We start from the raw sequence: 6,652 nt of genomic DNA, 5'->3' as shown, positions 1-6,652 counted from the left end.
TCCCGGGCGTGGACGTGGCACTGTTCATCAAACCACGCTGAGGCAGCATCCCACATGCCACAACTAGATGGACCCACGATGAAGAATATACAACTATGTACCAGGGGGCTCTGGGGAGAAAAAGGAAAAAAATTTTAAAAAAAAAAGATAACTTCAAAGCATTGCAATAGCCCATTCTAGTGTTTTACTCACTGATGATCAAGAGGCTTCCCATAAAAACAAATGGCAAACTAAAAAAATTGCAAACTTTAAGATAAAGGATTAACATTTTTACTATAAAGAGCTTTAAAACATGTCAAATAAGAAAAAATTGTATATGCCAAAATGAAAATTGGCAAAAATATGAACAGCCAGAAAACATGACTATCTAGAAAATCCAAAAGAATCAAATGAAATATTTAATAAAAGTATTTAGTAAGATAATCCAATTCAAGATCAACATAGAAGAATCAATAGCTTTCCTACATGTCAGCAATAACCAATTTTTTAAATGTCATGAAGTAAAAGATCCCAATTACCATAGCAACTTTAAATAACTATAAAATACCTAGAAATTAGACATACACAAGACCAATATGAAGAGAACTATAAATGTTTCTAAAAGATTTTTTCAAACCTGAATAAAGAAACTATCCTATTTCTAAATGAGAAATCTCACTCAACAATATAAAGATATAAATTCTCTCACAAAGTAATCTTTCTATTTGTTGCAATCGATCCCAATTACAATTCTAAAAGAATTTTTGTTTGTAATAAAACCCAAAAGAAAAAAAAATCCGTTCTTATACATATTCTAAGACTGAGAGGGGACCTGACCTTTAAACATACCATAAATTAGCAATAATCAAAACTGAGTGGTATTGGCCCAGAAATAAACAGACAGATCAACTGAAAAGAACAGAGTCAGGAACAAACACACATTCATATGTATATATGGCCATTTAGAGCATGATAAAGATAAGATTTCACATTAGTGAAGAAAAAATAGGATATTCAATAAAAAGGGTTGAATCAATTATATATTTTTGGAGGAAAAATTACCTCATAAAACTTACAAAAATAAATTCCAGATTGGTTAAAGAGCTAAATATTTTTTAGCTAGTAAAGTGTTATAGTAAAATATTTTTATAATTTTGGGACGGGGAGAGACTTCTTAAGCAAGTCTCAAAGTCCAGAAGCCATGAAGAAAAAGATAGATATGACTAGATGAAATATAAAAATTTTAGTACACCAACAGACAGTATAGATAATGCAACAGACTGAAGAAAATATGTGCAATATATTTTAAAAACACAGATTTGTACTGTATCTACATACATATAAAGAGTTCTTGTTAATCAACAGGTGAAAGAAAACAACCCAGGGGCCGGCCCCATGGCTGAGTGGTTAAGTTCACACACTCTGCTTTGGCAGCCCAGGGTTTCACTGGTTCAGACCCCGGGCATGGACATGGCACCACTCATCAGGCCATGCTGAGGCGGCATCCCACATGCCACAAGTAGAAGGACCCACAACTAAGAATATACAACTATGTACCTGAGGGCTTTGGGGAGAAAAAAATAATAATAATAAAATCTTTAGGGCGGGCCCCGTGGCCGAGTGGTTAAGTTCATGCACTCTACTCGGTGTCCCAGGGTTTCGTCAGTTCGGATCCTGGGTGCAGACATGGCACCGCTCATCAAGCCATACTGAGGCGGCGTCCCACATGACACAACTAGAAGGACCCACAACTAAAACTATACAACTATGTACCGGGGGGCTTTGGGGAGAAAAAGGAAAAATAAAATCTTTAAAAAAAAAATCTTTAAAAAATAAAACAACCCAGTTAAAAAATAGGCAAAGAACAGAATAAGCAATTTCCCAGAAATATAAACAGCCAATAAAGAAATAAAAGATGTTCAAACTCACAAGTAATCTGGCAACTGCAAATTAAAACAAAATTTTTTGCCCATTATATTAGTAAAAATGTACAAGATTGATAATATCAAGCGTTGGCAAGTATGTAAGGATATAGGCACTTTCATAAGTGCTGGTGCAATGCAGAATGATACACAGACGATCTGAAGGGCAGATTGGCAGTATCTTTCAAAGCTGAAAATATGCATACCCTTTAAGCAACAATTCTAGGCACCTATTCTAGCGGTATTCTAGAATATTTGCACAAGAGACAAGAATAAGTGATGCTCATTTGAGTGTTGTTAGTAATTTGCAAAAACTGAGACAACTTAGATGTTAATCAATAAAGGAACTGTTAAATAAATTACGGTAATTCAAACTGAAATACAATCAGCTGTTAAAAAGTATGTACTGACAGGATGAGATCTCAAAGGCACATTGCTAAGTTTTAAAAAAAGAGGTAGAGAAAAAATATATTATCATTCCACTGATTTTAAAACGTTACACATAGATATATAGATTATAAATAGAAACTGCATATATTGCATAGAAAAAAGACTAGAAGAAAACCCATCAAACAGGGGAGGGGCCAGCCCTGTGGCAGAGTGGTTAAGTTCACTCGCTCTGCTTCAGCGGTCCAGGGTTTCGCCAGTTCGGATCCTGGGCGCGGACATGGCACCGCTCATTAAGCCATGCTGAGGCAGGGTCCCATATAGCACAACTAGAAGGACCCACAACTAAAAATATACAACTACTTACCAGGGGGCTTTGGGAGAAAAAGGGAAAAAAAAAAACAAAACAGAAGGGAATCTTTGCTTCTTAGCCTCTAAATACAGTATTATTTTTTTAAAAGACTGTTTTTTTCTCTTTCTTTAAATTAAGCATACAATTTAAATGTTTATAAAATTTTTAAGTGTTTTAAAAAAAGACAACCATACTGGGGCTGGCCCCGTGGCCCAGTGGTTAAGTTCGCGCGCTCCCCTGTAGACAGCCCAGTGTTTCGTTGGTTTGAGTCCTGGGCGCAGACGTGGCACTGCTCGTCAGGCCATGCTGAGGCAGCGTCCCACATGCCACAACTAGAAGGACCCACAACGAAGAATACACAACTATGTACTGGGGGGCTTTGGGGAGAAAAAGGAAAAAAATAAAATCTTTAAATAAAAAAAAAAGAAAGAAAAATACTAAATATGGGAAAATATTCAACTTCACAGGAAATCAAAGAAATGGAAATTTAAAATGAGATCTAACTTTTCACCTATCATGTAGAATAAATTGTTTTTGGTTTGTTCAATGTCTATTTACTATTGCTACTGTAAGCCCTGGGAAACTAATACTTTCTCCCACTCATCCCTGGAGAAGTGTAAATGGATAGAACCTTTCCAGAGGGTATCTGTATCAAAGAAAAGTTCTTCAGGCTCTCCTGTGGAGGGTGAGAGTTAAGGAATACTTTTAGGCCATTATCTTCTTTACACATCCTCAACTACTTTTTCAGTTTTCAACCCTTTTGGTGGAGAAGTTTCATTCTCTGCTCTCAAGGTTCTTCCTCTCCTCTCATTCTCTTGCTCTAGACCTTTCCTGAAAAAATATCTCAATGCCTCAAAAATAATGCACACAAAAAACACGGGCACCCAACCCACTTAGTTAAAAGGTGTTAGAAAATACAAGAATCTCATTCACAACCATGTGCTATTCCTGCTAAAATCTATACAGATGAGGGACTGCTGCAGAAAGTCAACTCAATGAAAAAAACTACATCATTGACTTACCTTCAAATCTGCATGTATTTCTTAAGAATATTACGTATTACAACAGAGTTGTAGCCATCCACTTTTTTTAAGACACAAAAACATTTATTAAAATGGGCCAGCAATGCAGCCGGACACAGAAAAATGAAACAGTAATATAATAAACCGAATATAGGACGATTTTGAATAAATTATCCAAATGTACTTATCCTAAGTAGGAAGTATAAGAAGGAAGGGAAACAAGTAATCAGTTTGTACTGTCTTCTATCAGTAGTCTCCTAACACTGGTTTCCTAAAGTTAGCTGAGAGCATCTATAACTCTACATATAGCAATTATTAAACATAATTTGGCAATGTGGTACAGTGGAAGGAACACTTAATTGGAAATCAGGACACCTGGTATATTGCATCTGTGTGACTTTGGGCAAGTCATTTAAAAGTTCTCTAGGCTCTGGTTTCCTCAGTATAAAAGGAATGTATTAAACTGGTTGACCTCTAAGCATTCAACTAAGCATCAACACTTCACCGAGGGTATTTACAATTCTCACTTAGATTTTTTTTTTTGAAGATTTTAATTTTCCTTTGTCTCCCCAAAGCCCCCTGGTACATAGTTGTGTATTTTTAGTTGTGGGTCCTTCTAGTTGTGGCATGTGGGATGCCTCCTCAGAATGGCTTGATGAGCGGTGTCATGTCCGTGCCCAGGATCCGAACCGGCGAAACCCTGGGCCGCCGAAGGGGAGCATGCAAAGTTAACCACTCAGGCATGGGGCAGGCCCCTCACTTAGATTTTTAAAGAAATCATGAACTAAGATAAAATTTGAATTTCAACCAGAAAATCAGATTTTGGATTTTGGAATATAGAGTTTAAAAAATCCAAAAGCAAACATGTAAATACATGGGACACATATATATTTTTTTCTCAATACAAAAACTACAGTACAAAAGCCTGACTCAATCCCTTAAAGTCCATTGTAATAACATTTGCCCTATATACGAATATAGATAACTATTTCTACTATTAAAATGATCACTTTCTGGAAGCTTACAGATGTTAACAATTGCTTGTTACAATTATTTTCCCAAGCATAGCTCCCTATACAATTATATACATGAATATGGTAATTTACTCGGTTCTCTATATAACAGTACAAACCACACACTTACCATCATGCTAATATTCAAATTAGTTCCCTATACATAGTGTAAATATTTGAGGGGGAAAAAATCTACAAATAAAAATACAGTTTGAATTCTGGTCTTCTGGCCAATTGCACCTTCTTTCTCTGATCCCCTTACCCCCATCCCAGGACTCCACCCCTGCGAAAGAAAGGAAACCTGCTTAGGTTTTTCCAATCACATGTATTTCCAACTACAATCCCTAATCTACCATTTACTAGCTCTGGGATCTTTGGCAACTTCCTTCAGTTTTTAAGCTTCAGTCATCCATTTCTTATCTTTAAATTTGAAGTACTCGTACCAGCTGAAGAGCAGAATGTTGGGAAGATAAAGTGAGATAATATGTGCCTGTCACATTAATAATCACCCAATGAATGTTACCTATTATGCTTATTACTAATATTGAGCTAAGAATGTCCAGTGATATTCATTTTAAAAGAGTACTAAAGGAGGCCGGCCCAGTGGCCAAGTGATTAAAGTTCCACGTGCTCCGCTTTGGCGGCCAGGTTTGTGGGTTCTGATCCCAGGCATGGACTTACTCCACTCATCAGCCATGCTGATGAGGCATCCCATACACAAAATAGAGGAAGACTGGTACACATGGTAGCTCAGGGCTAATCTTCCTCAAGCAAAAAAAGAGGAGGATTGGCAATGGATGTGAGCTCGGAGTGAATCTTCCTCATAAAAAAAAAGTACAAAAAAAAGACTATTAAATTATGAACTGACCCGTGAATTTTCTCCTCAGGCTTCCATTCTAACTTTTATATCTTCTGAGAAATTTAATACATGTTTTATTGATCCAGCATACAGTTTAGAACTTGCTAAATATTTTGTAATTTTTTAAATTACTTCCTTTGGGAGAAAAAAATTTATCTCCTTTTTAGTCTTGTCAACTACTATGTAAACTCCTCAGGGCCAGAACCTTGTTTCATAAGCCTGTGTTTATATATTGTGCTTATTATATTGTAATTATTTGTTTCTCTATCACTCTCCCTTCCTAGGCTCTGAGCAATTCCAAAGTAGAGAGCAAGACTTACTTGTATTTGTATCCTGAAGGCTTAGCAATCAGACACAAAGTAGGTCTCAATAAATGTTTGTTGAATGGATAAATAAATTAATCTTTTTTCCCCGCTGCAACGCCTTACACAGTACTCTACACATAATAAGAACTCAGTAAAGCTCATTAATAAATTCATGCAGAAATCTTTGGACCCAACCACATAAAGCTTTATCTTGCCTCAGAAAAGCACTTATACTTTAAAGTTTAGCTACTGACATTACGAATTAACAGTTTTAGTCTAACACATATCAAATAAAGAGGTTCAATGACTAACTACATCAAGGCTGGCTCTAGAAGGATTTAAAATCCATTATTCTAATTAAGGAATTTGTGACGCTTAACATGGAAGAATCCAGTTACATAATCAAAAGAGAGGTTATCCCTTGCAAATTTATAGCTACAAAAGATAGTGAGAAAAATTATCAGAAAGCTTGTATCTATAGATTGAAACGGATAAATTATTTTTTATGACTGAATGGAAGCCACTGTTTTCACTAGATAAAGAGTTAACCAGCAAAGTGGTCCAAATCTGTCTCTAGAAAACAATCCTTGAGATTCCGAGACTAAATGTTTTGCCCTCTCCGCAATTTTAACTCCCGGGAGACTCCTTCTATTTCCAGATTGACAGACATTCAAAATCTGTTCTGTCTCCTAAAATAAAAGGTCATCCACTTCTTAAAAAGCAAATAACTAAACAGGCACACTTTGGGAACACTAGGTTTTATATTCAAGTAACTAAAACTATCCCTAGTGTTCAGCCTGCTGCTGCTGCAAA

Source organism: Equus quagga, chromosome 2 (assembly GCF_021613505.1).
Source record: "Equus quagga isolate Etosha38 chromosome 2, UCLA_HA_Equagga_1.0, whole genome shotgun sequence".
NCBI classification, from domain to species: Eukaryota; Metazoa; Chordata; class Mammalia; order Perissodactyla; family Equidae; genus Equus; species Equus quagga.
The sequence above is the reverse complement of the archived record's forward strand: the minus strand, read 5'-3'. Positions refer to the sequence as shown.